The 22,297-nt window shown below is 39.4% G+C and overlaps 1 protein-coding gene across 7 annotated transcripts in view; it reads right to left on the reverse strand.

Annotated features, from left to right (window-relative positions):
- The window catches only part of PPM1B (protein phosphatase, Mg2+/Mn2+ dependent 1B), a 92,459-nt gene extending 74,163 nt beyond the window's left edge, over nt 1-18,296 (reverse strand). For 2 of the 7 annotated variants that reach the window (XM_070512163.1, XM_070512166.1), the window contains exon 1: nt 16,982-17,402. The gene's annotated coding sequence lies outside the window, so the exon portion shown is untranslated. Of the gene's footprint in view, nt 1-16,981; nt 17,432-17,782 lie in introns of those variants that run through there. The other 5 variants (XM_044772350.2, XM_014833477.3, XM_070512164.1 and 2 more) reach the window with 4 other exon arrangements.
- Nucleotides 18,297-22,297: the final 4,001 nt, after the last annotated feature.

The following is a 22,297-nucleotide window of genomic DNA, read 5'->3' on the forward strand; positions in this document are numbered from 1 at the left end:
AACTAATTGATGACAAGTGAGGTTCACCAGATATGAGAATAATTTAGATTTTCTTGTTCTAACTCAAAAGCATAGCTAGAAATGTCAAATTTGGGGCAACAGTACCACTTCTTAATCCCTCCCCGAGCCCTTCAATAAGGAAAAGGATGGTCATAAATAGCTTTGTTGATAGTGGTATTTTGCTTAAGCTGCAAAATTTAACTAGAAAAACAAAAACCTTTCACTGTTTGGATATGTAAAGTGTGTTCTAAAAATCAGACTACATGCATAGCTGAACTGTGAAGAACACACATTTGGGCTATATCAGATTGCCATCAAACTTTGACAGCAGTACTCTACGCCAGGAAACAAAGATATTTAAGAAATGCAAGGAAAGAAAATATTTGTCACAGATTTCACATCCAGCAAAACTGATTTTCAACTATTAAACAGCGTGAACAAACTCTTATGAACACGCAAGAACTCAGAGAATATTGTTCCCGCGAGACCTTCCAGAGAAACCTGACTTGAGACAATGACCTAAGGATGTTGGGAGTGATGATGAGGAAGAAAGTCTCCTGACAGCAAAGAGCCAGAATGCTGCCTGAATGACCCTGGGAAAGGCAGAGACCTCACTCCCAATGGCCATCATGGCCATTAGCTCAGATCCATGAAGCAGTGCCTGCCATCATGGACTGTCAAAAACTAGAAATGCCAGAGTCTTTGGTAACAAAGACCCATTTATCACGGGTCACAGAATCTGCAGAAATCCCAAGTCAAGCCCTCTCTTTCAATCACCACTCTCCCTCTCAAGACTTCTTTACATTAAAAAAAAAAGGTACGGGTTTTAGCAGGAAATAGACATGAATTCAAATGCCCCTCAACCACTTATTGTGTGATCCTGACCTAATTAGTTACTTTCTCAAAGCCAGGATGTATTCATCTAAAAGATAAGAATAATTAAAGCAGCTACATCACAGAGGAGTTGTAGTAACTGAATGAGATAGTGCTGTTTGTGTAGGTCAGTGCCTGGCAAAAACTAAGTGCTTTCAAAGTATTAGCTATCCTTAACATTATAATCCATAAATCATACCTTAGTCTATTATAACCAACCTAATACATGAAGTCAGACGTACTCAAATTGCAAAAAATCTCCTACAGTCTATGTCCCACATCAACTAGCCATATATAAACTGACAAGAAAACGTGATGTTTAGAGAATTATTATCCTATGGATAACATTTTGAACTCTCAAGTTTTTCCAACTAGGCTTATTTTAAAAGCTTTTTCACTTCTGAAATCCTTTCAATGACTTCTGAAAACAGCAAACCAGAAAAAAAAAACCTGTTTAACTAGATATTACCGGAACATTTTAGTTGATTATATACATGTTTACTTATACTTCAAATGTAGTAGAATCATTGCATTTATCTGAATTACCTTCTCTTATGTATAACTGCCTGTTAAGACACATCAAAGGGTATCACCAGTGTTAGATAGCTTTACTGTCAAAAAAGGTCAATTCACTTTGAAAACCTCCGATTTGCGTCCAGTCTATGAAGTACCATTCCGTGGTCCAACTTGTTCTCGTTGAAGACCCTGGCTGTTGCTGTTTTAGATATGATAAAATACACCCGTTTTCTGTGTACAGTTTTATGAGTTGTGACAAATGTATACACTTGTGTAACCACCACCACCACAAAAGATACAGAACATTTCTGTCATTCCAGAAAGTTCTTTCATTCCCCTCTGAAGTCAATCTCCCCATTCCCTCCAGACTTAGGGAACCACTAATGTGCTGTCAGTAGGTAGTTTTGCCTTTTCTAGAATTTCATGAAAATGGAATCACATAGTATGTCCTCCTTTGTGTCTGGCTTCTTTTACTTAGCATGTTTCTGAGATCCTTCCATGCTGTGTTTATCATCAGTTTGTTCCTTTTCATTGCTTCCATTACTTAAAAAAACTTCAGGTCCTAACAGATTTGGAAGAAGACTGAGGCAAAGCCTAAAGAAAGTTTAGGCCTGTGTAGAGAACATATCACCAGCTATCTGCACATGTCCAAAAGCTTAATACTATAACGTAAAAGAACTTTTTCCCTGGATCATAATGCTAAAATTTTCAGTTACTGTTGCTGAAATCAGAGGGAGTTCATGTCCTATCCGTATGTGACTACCTGGATGATGAAACGAGGGCTTGGACTTTGTCATGATTTTATGCTTGATTGTTTTATTATAAGACTGACTTCAAAGATACTCGCACAGAGATCACCTTTGTAACTTCAGCAAAGCAGCCAAGGAATAAAATAACTGCTCTTCCTAATCCCAATAGTTTTTCAATTAGCGATGACAATAAAATAAGTTCAGGGCTACATGATTTTACGTCTAATTGTTCTTTGTCCCCTCCTCTCTCCCACATAAAAGGTTCCAGAATACAAACAGCAAATTAAGAAAAAAATCAGACAGCAAAGGTTTCATGAGGCTCTCAGAGGAAATTTTACTTATAGGCTTGACTGTCTAATTATTTTAGTGCTATGTTTATGACTAGTTAGTGAAGTGGAACAGAACATGACTCTAATGTATAGTCAGTCCTAATACTCACGAAAGTGAATTTACCCTGGAGCACGGTCACAGTATGACCAACATATCTAGAATGTTTCATATAGAGAATGTTTCTCATGATATAATATATAACCATATCCGTACAAAAAGCACCAATATTCCTGGCAAAACAGCTCAAACACTGACGTTTTGCTTGGTAAAATTAGCTCCTGCTGGCTAGAATTAGCTCATACATCAGTCTGGTCCTAAAAAAGGAGGCTTCTCAAGATAAGGTACTTTGGGGGCTGCCCTGTGGCCAAGTTGTTAAGTTTGCACACTCCACTTCATGGCCCGGGGTTTACCTGCTCAGATCCTGGGTGTGGACATGGCACCAACTCACCAAGCCATGCTGTGGTCGCATCCCACATAGAAGTAGAATGACCTACAAATAGGATATACAACTATGTACTGGGGCTTTGGGGAGGGGGAAAAAAAAGAGCAAGATTGGCAAGAGATGTTAGCTCAGGGCCAATCTTCCTCACCCACTCCCAAGAAAGCATATCTTAAACTTTAAAATAAAAAAAAAAAAAGATAAGGTACTCCGTAGCACTTCACACTAATGTTAACTCCTTCCTAATTGAAACTCAAAACAATTGCAATCAAAACACTCAGAGTCATTCATATTCATTCTTTTTCCTTTAGCCTCCTAAATTCAAGAGAAAACGGGACCTCAAAAACAGTATTTAGCCTTCAACCCAAAAGATATGCCCTCTGATCCAATCTCATTGCTCCAGCTATCATTTTTATATTGACTTCTCAGATGAATTTCAGTCCAGATTTTAATCAAGCTTGGCTGTTCTACATATCTCTTCAAATATAACGACCAAAATCTTCATCTCTGCACCCAAACCACCTGCACATCCCAATCTATTTGTATTAACTACCTATTACTCTACCTCTTCGTAATCCCTCTTCCAGTAACTCGGGCTAGAAATCATACATCTTTTATGTAAATCTAACCACTACACACCAAGTGTTATTTGTTTCATCAAATCTTCCTTTTAAGTGTCTCTCTTATCTTCCATCCTAATCTTTTTTTTTTTTTTTTTAAGGAAGATTAGCCCTAACAACTGTGGCCAATCCTCCTCTTTTTTGCTGAGGAAGACTGGCCCTGAGCTAACATCCTGCCCATCTTCCTCTACTTTCTATGTGGGACGCCTGCCACAGCATGGCTCAATAAGCAGTGCGTAGGTCTGCACCGAGGATCCGAACGGGCGAACCCCAGGCTACTGAAGTGGAAATTTGAACTTAACTGCTGTGCCACCGGGCTGGCCCCATCCGTCCTAATCTTGAGCATCATCTCCTATTACGTTAATTGCCTCTTAACTGGTCCCCTGACTTCAATCTCCCCCACCTCCTTGAATCTACCCTGCAGATTATCAACAGTCTGATTTCCCTAAAACATACCTTAACTGTCCAAAAAGATGCAGTGACTTCCCACTTCCCAACTGACATTAAGTACAAAATATCCAGTCCGGAACCTTCCTCTCTAATCTTCCCTGCCTGGGCCTTACACAGGCCAAGGACATCATGCTTATTCTGACCTCATACTCAGTCTGTCCTTTTACTGAGCTAACCAAATCGTTCAAGGTGCCTACAAAATACCTCCTCTTTGACACCATCCCCAACCCTTCATCCCATCCTCTAACCGCTCCTATACAATCATCCATATTCCTTTCAACATTTGTGCCTTTCTTATCCCTTCCTACCCTAACTTGTGACATTGGCACCTAGCAGGTACTGAGTAAAAAAGACACTACATTAAAAGATACTTCTTCAAGAGAGGATACCCTAGTCAGCCATTCCAATGCTCACAGAAATATTAACTTGGCAGAGAACTAAAAATCTGTTCAAACACTGATTAACCTCTATCATCTACTATAATATTTATTAAGGACAAGCAGATCTTGATTTCCAGCATTTTTTCTTTTCATATTTATCGTTCTTTTTTTTTTATTTTATTTTATTTTTTAAAGATTTTATTTTTTCCTTTTTCTCCCCAAAGACCCCCGGTACATAGTTGTGTATTCTTCGTTGTGGGTTCTTCTAGTTGTGGCATGTGGGACGCTGCCTCAGCGTGGTCTGATGAGCAGTGCCATGTCCGCGCCCAGGATTCGAACCAACGAAACACTGGGCCGCCTGCAGCAGAGCGTGAGAACTTAACCACTCGGCCACGGGGACAACCCTTCCAGCATTTTTTTTAATGATTAAGGTAATTTTATTAATTACTTCTACAATTCCTATGTTTTATTGCTTTTGTTTTCCACATCAACCAGCATTTCCAGAAATGACCAATTCCACCTTGGTAACTGAATTTCTCCTAAATGGCTTTACTGATGTACAGAAGTTTAGGTTGCTATTCACCATACTATTCCTACTGATATACCTGGCCCCCTTGCTAGGAAATCTCATTTATCACTGCCATCACCCTGGATCAGAACCTTCACATGCCCATGTACCTCATCCTCAGAAATCTGTCCATCTTAGACATGTGCTTTATTTCTGTCACTGTCCCCAGTGCGAGTATCGACACTCTTACTGACAAGATGGCCATTTCAGTGGCGATTTTCAGTAATTTTGCTGTTTCACATTTAAAGCACCCCGCCAATTATACTCACTTACTGCAGAGGGCACACTAATGAATGTATCACTTGGTTTGTTTCCAGATACTCCAAATAAAGCATCTCCAACTCCCCACCTCAGTCTAGCCCCACAGCCCTTTTTGAGAACATCTTTGGCTCTAGGCCAGAATCCATTCAGCCTAGCTCTTCCTGGGGGTCCTTGGGCTTAGAGTTAAGGAAAGGAGGAGCAAGACTAAGCTGAACAAAAGGAAGAATGTATGGAAGAAAAGCAATATATACGAAGGACTGTTTACCTTAAGTATAAAGCAATCACCCTGTCCCCATTCCACCTCCCCAGATTACCATTCAAGTACTATCCTTCCAAGCATTCACTTCAATCCATCTATTTTTGTAATTATTTTTAAAACTGCCTTTAAGTTAAAATGTGTAATCTGTCATTTTATAAACACATCATCTAATCAATCCCTAAAAACTCTTAAACTCAATTAACAAAAATACCAACATTCTAATGGCAAAGTAAATCCATATTTATGCAAGATTTTGTCATTAAGAGGAAAATAGAAAATAGGGCAAATCAAAACACCAAATACACAAAAGGAGAAATTCAAACAGCCAATAAACATATGAGAATGTTCATCCTCATGAGTAAAAGGAAAATGGAAATATCCTACCAGGAAAATGCAAAATTAAAGTCACAATGAAACAGCATTTCTCTTTTATCAGATTGAAGAAAGTAAAAGATTCTCAGTACCAAATGTAGACATGGATACAGAGCTATGCTGTCTGATACAGTAGCTATTAGCCACATGTGGCTAGTAAAAATTGAAATGTGGCTAATCCAAATTGAGATTTGATATTAAATATAAAATACATACCATATTTCAAAGATTTAATAGAAAAAATGCAAAAAACTCATTCATTTTTATTGTTTACTATTGAAATTATATTTTTGATGTACTAGATTAAATTATATATTAAAATTAACTTCACCTTTGCCTTTTTTGTTAATGTGGCTACTAGAAAAAAAATTTAAGTTACATGTATCACTGACATTATATAGGACAGCACTGATATTGATACAGAGCAACAGAAACTTTTCTATAGCACTGGTGGGAGTATAAATCGGTACAGGCACTTTGGAGAGAATTTTGGAAATATCTAGGTAGGCTGTAAGATGAGAATAGCCTACAATTCAGCAATTATACTCCTAAGTATGTGCTCTAGAGAAACTCTCACATATATATAACAAAAAGACATGTAAATTATGTTTTAGCACCACTGTTGACAACTACAAAAATCATCCAAATATTCATCCAAAAAGACTAGACAAAGTGTGTTATAATCATAAAATGGGATACCATGCAATACATATTCAATACTACCAAAAAAAGGACTAGAGCAACAAGGAAGAACTTTGCAAAAATGTTAAGTGAAAAAACCAAATTGTATAAAAAGACATTCCACATATCATGTACAAAAACTATAAAATCTCTTAAAACAGTACTATATGCTATTTAGACATAGATACATGGAGATCATATATGTGAAGGTAGGCACAAAAATCAGGATAGTGGGAAAGAAAGGATGGCATCCAAGATTACAGAAGGGCTTCAAGTATACTGGTAATGTTCTATATTCTAAACTAAGCTGGGTAGTGGATACTGTGGTGTTCATTAGTCTTTAAAACTCTTTTTACATCTGAAGTATTTCTATGTTTCTAACATATGATTTTGTACACCATGTACAGCACTCATTGGATATAATTTATGGTTTGGGAGATATAAGCAAAACTTCACAATTTTAACCACATTAAAAGCAGTTATACCTTGAATAACATCAAAATGCAGGAGAAACTACATATAAACATCAATTATGTAAACACCAATTTTACACCACTACCATCACTACAATAAGAAAAGGGAACAATACATACACCCTAGATCAGGGGTCAGCAAACTTTTTTTTTAAAGAACCAAAGAGTAAATATTTGGGACTTTGCAGGGCCATATGGTTTCTGTCACAACTACTCAACCCTGCCATAGTAGTGGGAAAGCAGCCATTGGACAATATGTAAACAAATGAGCATGGCTATGTTCCAATAAAACTTTATTTACAAAAACAGGCAGCAGATGAGGGTCTGATTCAGCCAATGAGGGTCTGATGGCCCCTGCCAAGATCCATCTTTAAATAAGAAATCAGTAAATCCACTAAGTGAAAATCTCAAGGAGAAATGGATTTGCAGAGTAACAAAATATGCCATGAATTATTTGGGAAGCACAAAAGAGAAAATGTTCCTTATCCATGGAGACCTCTACTAATCACCACCTTAACCCAATGATCAAACTTAGCGCCACTAACAGTGTGACAATCAGGCATTTTGGCCTCCTGGTGGGATGTAACATGAAGCAGCATCACCTATGAAGCATCCTAGCCTTTTTAACACAGTCTTTAGCTCTAACTTGGCTTAGAGAAGACAAAGGAATAAGTTTTAAAACTTATTAAAACAAAACCTCAAAGAAACAATCAGACAAATGCTGAATATGGAATATTTTACAAGATAATTGGGCTCTTTAAAAAGAGTCTTTTTTTTAAGTGAATGTTTAAACTGAAGAGAGAACTGAGACACACAGCAAACGCAGTGTAATGCATGATCTGTCAGTGGACCTTGGTGTGGAGGGGAAAAGCTATAGAAGACATTTTTGACCCAACTGGGAAAACGTGTATATGGATTGGGGATTAGATGACTTTTGGGGATTAGATAATTGTGTTATGTATGATAACAACATTGTAGGCATAGAGGAAAACGTCCTTTTTTTGAGATTCATACTTAAGCATTTAGGGGTGAAGTGACATGATGTCTAAAATTTATTTTTAAACGGTTCAGCAAAGATGATATAGACAAAGCAAATATGGCAAAATTATAAAACACTGTTGAATTTAGGTGGTGGGTATATAGGTACTCAGTACTGTTACAATGTTCTGTAGGATTAAAAATTTTCATAACAAAAAGACAAAAATGAAATATGAGATTATTTAGTCTATTAAACTTTACTCATCACTCTCCTCCACAAATATTAAATTAGTCTTAAGTCTCCCCAAAACTTCTCAAGGTTACATATCAAAATTGACCCAAAAGAAACTCTCCTAAAGTTCACAACCCTGATGTTTTTCCTAAGCATCTGATTTCTAAAAGTGAGAAGGCAAAAATTTACAAGATACCCTAAGTATACGGCCATTTAATTTTTAGACATTTTAGAAAGACTCAACATATAAAATATACCAGTAATTCCTTTACAGCATTTTTTTACCTTGTATAATTATTCATATACATGTTTTACTCCCTTCCTCCCCTCCCAAAGGGCACACTCGAATAATCTTCGTTCTCCAAAGTGCCTAATGCTGGCAGACAATATTATTTACTAAATAAAAATTGAACAGCAGAAAATCTGTGTTCATACCTTTAACAAGTTAAGCATCAAGTCCTTGAGAAGGAATGTAAACCTCTCTCCCCTCTTCCTACTCACTACTCTCCTCTCCCAAAAAGATATCGTTTCTATGGAAAAATTTATTCAGCAAATATTTATAGAATACAACATAGATGCACGGATAAATCAACATACCAAACTAACACAATTGTTGCCCTTATGTAGCTTCACTCTGGCAGAAAATGAGAAACTCAGAACAGAACCCTTTATTTCAAAATTGAAAGGACCTCAAGACAGCATTTGGTGCAGCCCTCTGCCTTAACTCAGGTAAAAAACATTACATTACAGATTAAGGTTACTAAATCCTAGAAAGAACAAGTAACTCACAAAGTCACAGAATCATTAAAAGGCTCAATGGGAACCTCAAACAGGGTCTCCTGCCTCCTAGTTTAGGTACTCTTTCAACTTACCGTGTATCACTTAGTAGTAGCAGTAAGAGTATCAGTAACAGTTAAAGCAAGAATAGGAGCAGCATTCAAATTTTAATGATTATAACGTGCCTCGCTCTATGGTAACAGCTTTACGTGGATTATCTCAATCCAACAATTTTACAAAATATATGATCATCCTCACTTTACAAATGAGAAAACCGCAATATATATCCGAACAAAAAGAAAAGACCCACCCACATGAACTCCACTTTGTAGGGTGGTCATAAAATCTGAAAACATAGATATTATTTTAACATATTCTCTACTATAATATCAATAAACCATTTACTGTGTATGCATTTGTGTTTCCAGACCTGGTGTCCACCCTCAACTTAAATAAAAATCAAGTAAGCAAAGACAGAGGCAGAAAAAGCAACACAAATCAAAAGCACACGAGAATAGCAAGTAATCTGAACTGAAATAAAAACCAATCACTAAGAAAAAGACTCAAGATGTAGGATAAGAGCAATAATGGAAACTAAATCCTTCCAAATGTCTACTTCCTCTACAAACTAGAGTTAGATTTCATAAAACAAAAACCAAAAACAGGAGAGTATAACTGAAAACTATTATGTATTAAGCTAAAGTTATCATTTCACTTTCACATTTTAATTCAAAACACCCCAGAACAATTGAATAGTAAGAAATTAATCTCAAGGGCGGGCCCAGTGGCCGAATGGTTGGGTTTGAGCGCTCCGCTTCAGCGGCCCAGGGTTTCACCAGTTTAGATCCTGGGTGCTTTGGATCCTGGGTGCAGACACGGCACCGCTCATCAGGCCATGCTGAGGCGGCATGCCACACGCCACAACTAGAAGGACCCACAACTAAAAAAATATGCAACTATGTAGTGGGGGGATCTGGGGAGAAAAAGCAGAGAAAAAAAAATTAAACTCAGTTTCCTTATATGGACCTACAACCACCAAAGCTTCAATAAAATTCTGAATTATATAAACAAAACCAGTTAGAAGAGATAATTTAAGAAATTAAGTAAGGTTGTTTTTAAATCTAAAATATAGGTACTCAAAGATATCCAAATGAACAGCTTAATGAACCTGACCTGAATTACAGTACTAAATTTAATATATTCAAAAAGTTCAAGTTCTTTTGCACATCAGCATTTTGATAAAAGTGATAAATACAGTTACAAAAATATATTAAAAGTGAAATTAGTCATTTGAAGACTTATTTGGGTGCTATAAATGAGGTCCCTTAGGTCATAAATGGAACTAGTGTTCCTTTTTATATTGGGGCACTGAAATAAACAAAGTTGATTTGCTTTAAAATAAAAGAAAATCAGTCTCATTTCATTGCAGCAAGCAAGATCACATGAGACTGACTCAATGACTCACAAATGAAAGCAAAAGAGCATTATGCATTAAAATAAAAACAAAGATCAAAGATCTCCCATGCTTATCTTAAGTGTGCGATGTTTGTGTAATCTCAGGAAGAGATATCTTTACCAAACTGGATCATCACTAGGAAAGCTACAGAACAAAGAAGAAAACTCAGCACCTGCTTCATATCTAAGTGCAATTGGACATCCTCATCCAGAAATTTACAATGCAGGAAAAACAAAGGCACAACTTCAAGGAATGTACCACAACTACGGAATTAAGGGAAGCAGTGACAAACACACAGACCAATTCCAGCCCAACAAGCTGAGAGACAGATTGGCTCCATCAGCTATCTTCAACAGAACTGTAAAATAACCAGAGAACAGAAGTAGCGGTCAAAATCCGTGACATATATCCAGACACTACTGGCCAATCACTAGTCTTTCAGCTATACTCACAAAAGAACAGAACAGCAACAGGGTCTTTTCCAAACACAGATGACAACATATATTTTATAGGTACATTCCAAGTTATTTAAACCAAACTTGTTAAAAGTCCTGTTCACCCTGCTCCCATTATGCCATCTTTTCTCCCATTCTCCTGCTCAGGAAGTCATTTATCCAAGTTTGGACAGTAAATAGAAACAGCTGAAGCCCCCTGCTTCCCCCATGCCTAATGTAGGGATCTCTTTTCTATCTTTGGCTCACCTTTTAATCTCTGATACAACAATATTCCCCCCTCCCTACGTCCTCTTTTCATATTCTAGTGTTTGTCCAGTTACAGAAAAATTGTTCTTTCCTCCCTCCCTCTTGTTAAAAATAGTAAAGCTCTAATCACAGCTTCTAAGCATAGTGTAGAAAACACCATACATCCCAAATTTTCCACTCATAATTTAAGCCATCCACAAAGGAAGCACAGCTGTAACATAAACTGAGAAAGACTGTTATCAGAATGTAAGATCGATGAGGGCATGGATTTTGTCTGTTTTGTTCAGTCTCCAGCCTGGAATAGCCTTGAAAAGTAGAAAGCTCTCAGTGAATGCAATGACTGGGGCGGGGGCGGGGGGGGGGGGGGGGGGCGGTGAGAGAGGCGGTTCAGACTAAACAGTATTAAATTATACTGAATTCTTTTACTCCTCAGTGGGTTGATAGCCTAGAGTAAGTAAAAGTAACAGGAAGTCTTTCATATCTAAATCTGATCTCCCATACATTCTACCATTTAGAGTTGCTTTGAGTTAATTATTTCCCCTTTGTAAGGGACTAAGAAGAAGGGCCATCTGTATTCAATAGAAAATACCCGTTCATTAACTCAGAGTTGACTGCTTTAATCAGAAGGGGGAAAAAGAAAAACTCTTTGCCAACATAGGTTAAGCACCCATGAGTAATACGGACACCCCCAGATTCTCCTACTCCTAAGAATATCTATTAACTATCTCTTTTCAATATTAGGAGCGCATTTATACACACCTACATCAAAAAAATAAAATGCAATTAGATTTAAGAATCAGTGACATTACGTTCAAGCTTTAAAGTGCTTTGAAATCCTTCAGAACTTCACAAATTATTCCAGATACCCTTTATCAAAATTGCTTCTCAGGTATGCACTACCTAACAAACAAAATCTATTCACTGGGGTTTTTTCCTATATTACAAATTTTACTATACCTGATAACAGACCCACATTTTACAAGTTTTCCAGGAAGGAAAGGTTCTTCATGATTCTATCATACAAATGCACTTTTCATTCACAACCTTTTGTGAAGCAGAGGACACTCTACGTGGACAATAAGCACACTAATACTTGAGACAGGTCTTATCCTTCCTATATCACTGCTAGTAACTGGTCCCACCTCTAAGCATAAGACAAGTTTCCTGTATTCAATAGAAGTCTTCCAATGTCTGTCTCTCTCTCCTCTAAATGTCACACCAACTTTTAGCAGATCTTCTTTTGGTTAAAAAAATACAAAACAGGGGCTGGCCCCGTGGCCGAGTGGTTAAGTTCGCGCGCTCTGCTGCAGGCGGCCCAGTGTTTCGTTGGTTCGAATCCTGGGCGCAGACATGGCACTGCTCGTCAGACCACGCTGAGGCAGCGTCCCACATGCCACAACTAGAAGGACCCGCAATGAAGAATATACAACTATGTACCGGGGGGCTTTGGGGAGAAAAAGGGAAAAAATAAAATCTTTAAAAAAAAAAAAAATACAAAACAAATTTTCCAAAAACTGTTGTTTCTAAACCTTAAGCTCTTTAATTTTCAAGAAACAAATCAATTTAAAGCCAACAAATATCTTGACATTTCAACATACTCCAAAAGAAAACTGAGTCCATTTTATTTTTAGCAAGTTAATATTAAACTATTTAGTAAGTCATAAAAGCTTTAATTGGTAAACTGTGTTTTAAATGTTACAAACCATGTTAAACGTCTAAATATATGAACAAGTTAAAATACTACAACTGATTGCTAAGCTACTGGATTCTTAAATAAGTTATTACAAAGGTTATCATTATAAAAGGCATATGTTATGCCAAAAAATTATTAGATATTGTAGATGTGGTTACAAGTTAGCTGGAGTAAGACAAAAAGAAAAAAATTTACTTGAAGAACTCCTTTGTGTCATGACTTACCACAATTCAGAGCAAAATGTTTACATCCGTTATTAACTTTAAATTGAAGGGGTGAAATAAAACACACTGAAATTTGAATGAAAACTTGAAAAAAAAAAGGTATGAGTTACCATATAGTATTTGTTTCCTAGATTGCTAGATGATACCAAAAAGTAAATCTCAAAATCTTTACAAAGTCTGAGAAGTGAAAATACAGTATATAAAACGATATTTTTTGAAAACTTCGTAACATTATCAAGAACTTAGTAAAGACTTTTTTTTTTTTTGAGGAAGATTAGCCCTGAGCTAACTACTGCCAGTCCTTCTCTTTTTGCTGAGGAAGCCTGGCCCTGAGCTAACATCCATGCCCATCTTCCTCTACTTTATATGTGGGACGCCTACCACAGCATGACGTGCCAAGTGGTGCCATGTCGACACCCGGGATCCGAACCAGTGAACCCCGGGCCTCCAAGAAGCAGTGTGTGCAAACTTAACTGCTGCGCCACCGGGCAGGCCCAAAAGACTTCTTTTTATCATAACAGTGATTCAACTACCTGATCAAAAAAAAGTCTAAATGGTGGTCTTCTTTGGGGAGAGAGGGGGAATACAGACAAAATACTAAAAAGTATAACTCAAGTCAAATCTACAGAGGTTAAATCACATTAGAAACGTTTCATTTGAAAAAAGATTCCGAAATGGCTAATCAGATATTAGTATACTTAAATTAGTCTAAAAGACCAAAATTATTTTACTATAAATCAATGTTCTAATGTAAACAAGTATCATCAACAAAAATAAGGATAAAATAAAGACAGATTATGAAGCCCAAGTACCTTTTTCTTCAGCTCTACTTGTTAGATCAACTGCTAGAAGCCGATGACAAGCTCTGTCATTTTACAGATTTTATGACAGTCAAGCAAAAACTACAAAAACCAATATTCCCCAAATCTACCCTATTTTACCTTCACTGTTTGAGTGCAGGATACTGAGATGGGAAGTAACCCAGATTATGTTTCCCCAGATTCACCCAGTTTGCAGGAATCTTATCTCATATCCCCAATTAATCATTCCTGTTAATCCACAATTCTGCTGATATGATATATAAGATACTTTCTACCATAAAATTGTAAAGCTGCTAATATAAATAGCAGTATTCGGTTTCAATGCAAATTCTGAAATTCATTCACTAAGGAAAAAATAAGATTGAAGTACAATGTGAAAAACCACTGAAAAATGACCATATTCCCCAAAATACTCTTACCACTAGTCATAACTTTACATTTTAAGCTAAGTATTACTTGAATAAATTTTGCTATTAGAATTTTGGAATTAAAAAACAATTTAACTATTATAACTCTGACACTATCACTTGTTTCCCAACTAATTTTTGCTTAAAATCAGTGAACTGTGAAAGGCATATTTCACAGAAAAAGTAAAATACTATGTGTTACATTTTAATAAGGTAACTTTATTAATATCTTATGAAGGACCACTGTAGAGTCAGAATTATACTATTTTACTAATTTCTATGCTAGGTAATGTCACAAAATACTTTAAAATAGTTACATATAATATACAAGTACTCATATAACATACATAATATGTGTAACTAACACCAATGAATGTGGGGAAAAAAAATTCTCTCTCACTATCATGTGCAATAAAAGAAATGTTTCCCAACCCATTTACAAGGGCACGTTTGCAATCCTTCCATTATTGGCTCAGCCAGTTTTTTGCTAAGCTTTACCACGGCAAATTCCACTCTTTCAAGAGTGCCAAAAGACAGTCTATCAGCATCATATTTTAATTTAAAAGACTCGGTAAAAAATGTACGCTATAGGAAAATAAACTTTCAACAAGAGTCACTTTTTCTGACCTTGTCAACTTGTGAATCAGGTGTTCTTAGAAGCACAGCTATTTAGACACTACACCATTCCTTCAGATGATGTAATTACTGACATACGATAGTACTTACCGACCTGACCATCAGACAAACTGAAAAGGCTTTCACCTATTCCTGGAGTCTTCATAAAAATCAGACAGCCAGGATAAGAAAACATGTTAAAAGCTCTGCTGGTCACTTCTAAGGGAATAATCACCACACGAACAAACCGAAAAGACAATGTACAAGAAACTGGGGAAGTCTTAACCAACACATACGAACGAGTGAATAAAAATACTACTCTATGCTGATAAGACAGCAACATAAAAAACTGCTCCGGCACGTGATAAGACTTTATGAGAGCAAAAACAAACGAAGAGGAGAAAACACAAACAACAACCATTAAAAAAAAAAAAGACAAAGAAGACATTGAGAGAAGCAGCACAGTAAAAATCAAGATTATCCCTGAAAGAAAATCTGTTGACTAAAAAAAATCTGTTCTAAATACTAAATTTTAAAAGTTCTATTGAAACAACACAGTGGCCATTTAGGAGACCTACAAAAAATATTTCTTTTAAAAACTACCATTTTAATACTATAACTTCAAATATATATATTTTTTAAAAGGCCTGTATAACTGGAAAAGACCATCATAATAATTAGGATAATCTGCCTATTTATTTAGAAATGCTCTATTTAAAAGTAGGCCAACAATAAGAACTTCGCCATTGCACAACAGGGAAAGTAAATGAAATAATGTCTATGAACATTCAGTGTCCACAGCATGTTTCTCCATCTCCTAGAACACACCGACTTACACTGTCTACCCTCAACAATTACCACTTCTACATCCATGCAGTAGCTCAAATGAGTTCCTGTGTTAATCTCACAATAAACCTCAGTAATTCTCACATCACAGGAGTTGTAAACGTTTAACAGAAAACGAATGTTTTTCCCAAAATAGCTACATAACACTAAGACTACTCAAATTCCTAAATAATCCTTTTACAAGACTCCTGTCAACTTTATTTTGATACATTAAACATGTGGAGCCTATTTTAAAAGGTCTTTAACTGTGCCTTCATCAAAACAGCTTCCTAGTTGTTCTTATAATGTCTTTCTAAAGTTTTCGAGTTTTTTTTAAGCCAGCTTGAATACTGATGAATCTGGGCCGCTATCAAACGCTCAGGAAGTGTTTTTGCCAAATAAGATGGGCAAATGTTCTACATTTGCTAAATCTGACATTAGAGGTCATGCAACTGAAAATATGAAATAACTACATCCAATACTCATTGAGCCCTTCATTTTAAAAACTACTTCAGTGTTATTTTCACACTCTAAATTTAATAATACAATCTATTTTTTTTTTTAAGAATGTTAGGCTCACTTAAACTATAAAAAACTGATCTGCCACATATAGCTGGTGTCTACTCTTAATGGGCCTCTGGTCGATTGGGGGTACTGACGATAGCAATTTCATTTAAGAACTTCACTGCTAAAAAGAATGACATCTGAAAAGGACTTCTGGGGAGGCAGGGAAGAGAAGCCCGGAGCCTGCTGAGAAGAGAGAAACGATTTAAACCCACTGAGGAGGAAGGAGGTGGTGAGACGCACCGACAGAAGAGCGAGAAACAAGATTTAACAAGGAAGTGAAGTGGAGCGCAGAACAAGGCAGAAGCAGACGAGGAAACAAATAGGAAAAGGTAATGTTTTCAAGCAGGCATGCTCCAGAAAGCGAAGAGTTAAGGCCTGGGGTGGCCCCAGCGCCTTCGTGTGAAAGAGATGCTCGCAGACTGAAGCGGAGAACAGGGGTAAGCAGTTTACTTCCAGGCGTTGGAGCGCCCTACCATTCCCTGCCCTGAGCCTCTCCCAGCCTCGGCCGAACGTAGACGCGGCGGCTGGGGAAGGGGCCTACCCAGGAGCCAGGCCCGGCGCTCCGCTCCCCCGGGCTCCGCGGCAGAAGGAAAGAGGCGAGAATTAGGCAGGCAGAGGCCGCGGCCGCAGCGTGGCGGCACCCCGAAAGCGGCCCGGGGCCGCGGCGGTGCCCGCCAGCCGTTTCCCCTGCGGCGGGGTGCCGAGCGGCCTTACCTGGGGCGAGGGAGGGAGGCGAGGTCTAGAGCGTCCACTCGCGCCCGCCACAGAGCACCCCTGCTGCACTCAGCCCAGGCTTCCAACGGAGGCGCGACCCTGCCTCAGCCGCCGCTTCCCCCTCGGGGTCTCGGCCACCGCCTCCGGGGCTATTTACACCGTCGGGCCCCGCACGCCGCCGCCGCCGCCTTCTCTCCACCCTAGCGCCGTTGCCGATTTGGCCGCCGCCACCTCCTCCGCCGCAGCCTTGTCTCTCTGGAGCATCTTCCAGCCACCGAACCCTGAGAAACAGAGACTCCAGCCGCGCCGGCAGGAAACTCCCCCGCAACAGCTAGGGGGACAAGGCGGTCAGAGCACCGGCGGCTTTTCCGCCATTGAGCAGCAGCCGCTCCGCTCCTTCTGCAACCCCCTCCCCGCACCCCGTCCTTCCCCGCCCATAGACGAGCCCCGCCCCCAGCTCCCACCCATTGGGACGCCGCGCGGCCTCTCGCTGTACCCGGTTTGCTGAGTGGGCGGTCAATCAACGCCTCCCCGCCCACCTCGGCCACCCTGTCCCTCCGTACTTAGTTTTCCCCGCCCACAATGCCCCGCCTCTGAGTTCCTAATTTCCCATTGGGCATCAGTGACCACCTTCAATTGGCAAGGTCAACTATCCATCAAACACCGCCCACTGAGTAAGACCCAACCCTTCAGTACCATTTACTTCATTCAGCACCGCCTCTGCCATACCTCCCGGACGTAAGGGACCAACCCACCGTACCAGTCATAAGTAGAGACCGACGTCAATCAAATAACGCCCACCTGCGCTCCTCCTCGCAAAGCACGAACTCTAGAGATTCTCTTTTCTTATTGGTCCAAAGGGTGGCCCGAGCCCTCAGTCATTGGCTTCCTCTACCTGTCTGTCACTGAAGCAATTTCCAAGTCCGTCACACCGGCTTTTTTTAAATGAACGCGCAAAAGGCGGGGAAGTTTGTATCCGAAAAGTGATTGGCTAGTCTTCGAAACGGTCAAACCCAGGGCGTCTGTGCGGATCTTTCTCGTTCTGCGAGGACCGTGACCCTTTATTTTTGACCTCTAAGCCTGGCGTCAAACAAGCGCCATAAAGGAGCCAACGGGCTGTCCAGTTATAGGTGTGGAGGCCTAGTCCCACCCGGAATTGCAGGGGGTTGGCTGCTGAATGGCTAACAAAGTCCTGGTAGTCCTTCTATTGGAGGATATAAACGCCTCTCTTCTGCACGGAGACGGGAAAGGATGGCGCAGGCGAGGACAAGAAGCGGTCTGGGGAGAGGCGGTTGTTTTGCTTCAGCCTGAGGGTGGGGCGCACGCGGGAGAGGGAAACTCGGAGGGCAGGGCTCTGGGGGAGGTGTTGTGGGGAGGGGAAAAACCCGGATGTTCTCTAACAATGAAATCATCGCCGACCAATCAGAGCTGCTGCGCGGGATACCTGCTTGACCTGTCCCCAGAAGCGACGAGAATGAGTGAGTTAGCCGGGAAATTGAGGTGTCAGGAGAGGCCAGAAAGCGAGAAAACGAGACAGGCGATCCCTTTAGGAGGATTCTGTGCTGTTAGGGCTTATTTTTATTTCTTCTAGACCCGCACTGCCTGGCATTTAGCCGTTGACATTTCCATGTTTTGTTTCTCAGTCAACATTGATTTTAAAAACTCTCGGCCTAGTCTTTGACATTCACTCTTTAGTTCCACAGTTATTTAGCGCATGCGATTTGCCAGGCACTGTACATAGAGGTAGAGATTAAAAAATAAATTAAGCAATCGCAATACAAGATGGTAGGTGCTATAATTGAAAGGTGCAAGGGGTGGTGGTGACATTAAGGATCATCCCTGTGGATAGGTTTACGGAGGAAGGCTTCACAAAGATACAGGATGAATCTAGAATGAATGAGTCGATAGGCAGGTGAGGGAAGTGGACATGATTCCTTCAGCAATCGAATTAGACTAAAAGGTGCTGGCAGGTAATTCCTCAAAAAAGAAATAAAACTAATGTGTTATGAAGGCTAAGACCCAACAGAGTGTTATTGAGCTGAGGGGCTGTGGGTGTTTTGGGGACAAGGGCAAATTTAGGAATAGGACAATTGCCCAGGCCCGTGATGAGGATGGCAGAAATAAAGACTTGATTGCAATTCAGATTTTTTTATCTACTCAAGTTTTCATAAGAATAGTGTTTCTTGGGGCCAGGCCTTGGCAAAGTGGTTAAATTCATGCCCGCCACTTCCAGGGCCCAGGGTTTCGCTGGTTCGGATCCTGGGCGCAGACCTAGCACGGCTCATCAAGCCATGCTGAGGTGGCATCCCACCTAGAAGGATTAGAAGGACCTACAACTAGAATATACAACTGTGTACTGGGGGGCTTTGGGGAGAAGAAAAAAGGAATAAAGAAGATTGGCAACAGATGTTAGCTCAGGTGCCAATCTTAAAAAAAAAAAAAGTAGCGTTTCTTACAGCATGGTGGCTGGACCACCAGCATCAGAAGCACTTGGGGTGCAGATTCCTGGGTCCACTCACACCTGTAGTATCGGGGAATCTTGGGAATAGACTTAGAAAAGTGAATGTTAAAGTAATTTTCCAGGCGGTTTTTATGCACACCAATAATTGAGACCCTCCAGAATAGGTAACAGAGGGACCATAAACTAAAAAGAGTGTCCCCACTTCTGCCTGTTTTGAAGAAAAATAATAAAGAAGAAGTAGGCCTGTTTAGATTTTGTCTTTCCCTTGTCCCCTTTATTATCAGTATGGGATCATACAGTTCTCAGGAAATAGTTCTTAAATGACTTATAGAATACATTTCCTTAAATCACACTCCTTTGCCTGACATGCTGTATATAGGAAGAAGGGAGTCTGGAATCCCAGCTTCCAAAATAGGAAGCTAAAGATCATAAAAGTGGAGACATCTGGAGATACTTGTTTTGAGAATCCAAGCAACCTCAGAAGGGTATGGATCTTTCTTGGTCTGCTTGATTTCCTTCTCATTTTCCCTTGGTTGACCCCAAAACTAACACGAAGCACAATCGTTTAGGTGGGCAGATGATTGCATGTCATTCATTCTTTCAGTCACTAAAAGTAAAGATATATTAAATATTGTTCTAAGTGCTGAGAATACAGCAGGGATCAAAACAGATATTTAGATTACCTTTGTTGTATGCTTTAGTCGATTAAAACACTAAACCATTTAAAAAGGTGCAACAAGATTCACAACTTCAAAAGGAAAATGGATGTGTACCATCCTAAACTTATAACGTATCATAGACATTGAGTACCATCATAGTGGGCTCTGCTACTAACCAGCTATGTGACTTGAGCTAGTAAGTATGCTCTGTGAGCCTTGGTTTGTTCTTCTATAAAATAAGAACCATAACATCTTCCAGAGCCAGATAAAGAGCTTTAGATGTTCTTAGTGTTGCAAAGCACTCCCCAATACATAATTTAAAAAGGAAACAGTACTAAGTGTGGTGTAGAAAAATAGTTCTGATTTTTCCAATGTTGGCTACAATATTCTGATGTTCTTTTTTTTTTTTAAGATTTTATTTTTTTTTCCTTTTTCTCCCCAAAGCCCCCTAGTACATAGTTGTATATTCTTCATTGTGGGTCCTTCTAGTTGTGGCATGTGGGACGCTGCCTCAGCGTGGTTTGATGAGCACTGCCATGTCTGCACCCAGGATCCAAACCAACGAAACACTGGGCTGCCTGCAGCAGAGCGCGCAAACTTAGCCACTCGGCCACGGGGCCAGCCCCTCTGATGTTCTTTTTCAAGTAGACATCAGATATCAATTTTCTCCAAACAAATTTGGATGCCCCAATTCTGCTGGTGCCCTAAGCCCACACTTGGTCATTGGTAATCTGGTGCTGCCTACTTTGCACAATTATTTCAAAGACTAAATGGGATGCGATATGTAATAGCACCTAATACAGTGCCTGTGACAGTTGAAGCAGAATATTTATAGGTCACATAGAAGAAATTTCATTTATTCTTTCAGCATATGTTTGTGCCTGTTATATGCACATCGCTGTACTCTCTCTGACAAGGAGCTTCAGTGTCAAACATCAAGTAGTCTTATTTGAGAAGACTGATCTACTCCCTTCTTAATCACTGGAAATGCTCCGCTAATAAAACTTTCTCCATTTAAAAAAAAATCACCTATTTCACTCTACAGATATTTATTAAGCATTTAGTGTGGGATGCATCAGGTACTAAGAGAATGATAGGCAATGCTGCCTTCAAAATTAATTAACTGTGATATGATACAATAAATATATGTTTGGTCTTCATCCCTGATTCCTGGCCCAGAGCTCCTAAAAACCTTGTGGTTTCTTCAGTGGTGGAGTGAGAGGAACATTTTTTGCTATTCATAATAAGCCCCTTTGAACCATACCTAAATTTATGCTAATGAGATATGGGGGCTGATTGCCAGAGGAATCAGCCACATAAGGAGAGAGTTAGAACTTTCATCCCCACTTGCAACCTCTGGGGTGAGGGGAGGGGCTGGAAATGGACTTAATCAACAATGGCTAATGATTTAATCAATCATGCCTACATAACGAAGCCTCCATGAAAACTCTAAATGACTGAGTTTGGAGAGCTCCTGGGTTGGTGAACACATTGAGGTGCTGGAAGCGTGATGAGCCTAGAGAAGGCATGGAAGCTCCCACTCCCCCATGGCTTGCCCTGTGTATCTCTTTTATTTGGCTGTTCCTGAGTTCTATCCTTTATAATAAACTGGTCGTAGCAAGTAAAGTGCTTTCCTGAGTTCTGTGAGCTCTTCTAGCAAATTATCAAACCTGAAGAGGGGGTTCTGGGAACCCCTCATTTATAGCTGGTTGGTCAGAAGAACAGGTCACAACCTGGGACTTGGGATTGGGCTCTAAAGTGGGGGGCAGTCTTGGGCCTGAGCCCTTAAACCTGTGGGAGCTGGGCTAACTCCAGGTAATTAGTGTTGGAATTGTTTAATGTGAGAAAAACAACTCACACATTTGGTGTCAGAAGTGTTGTCAGTAGAGCAGGAAACAGTTTTCCCTTTTATTGACCATTACTACTTTCTTAGTGATGTTCAACCCTGACTCTTATGAAGTCACAACATAGTTTCTGTTAAACATCTTTCTCAAACAGTTCCAGAGGAGGACTCCTTAGGAATGAGACCCTTTTATCCCAGGATATCTGGGGATTTAGCAAGAACTGGGCCACACATGCTAAAAATTATCTTAAAAATCCATAACAATTGCCCTCTGCTCCATATTTAATACTTATTTCAATATTAAAATATTGTTTAAAATTCTTTATCATCATGAGGGAAAAGGGCTTTTTTAA

Source organism: Equus asinus, chromosome 6 (genome assembly GCF_041296235.1).
Source record: "Equus asinus isolate D_3611 breed Donkey chromosome 6, EquAss-T2T_v2, whole genome shotgun sequence".
Taxonomy (NCBI): Eukaryota; Metazoa; Chordata; class Mammalia; order Perissodactyla; family Equidae; genus Equus; species Equus asinus.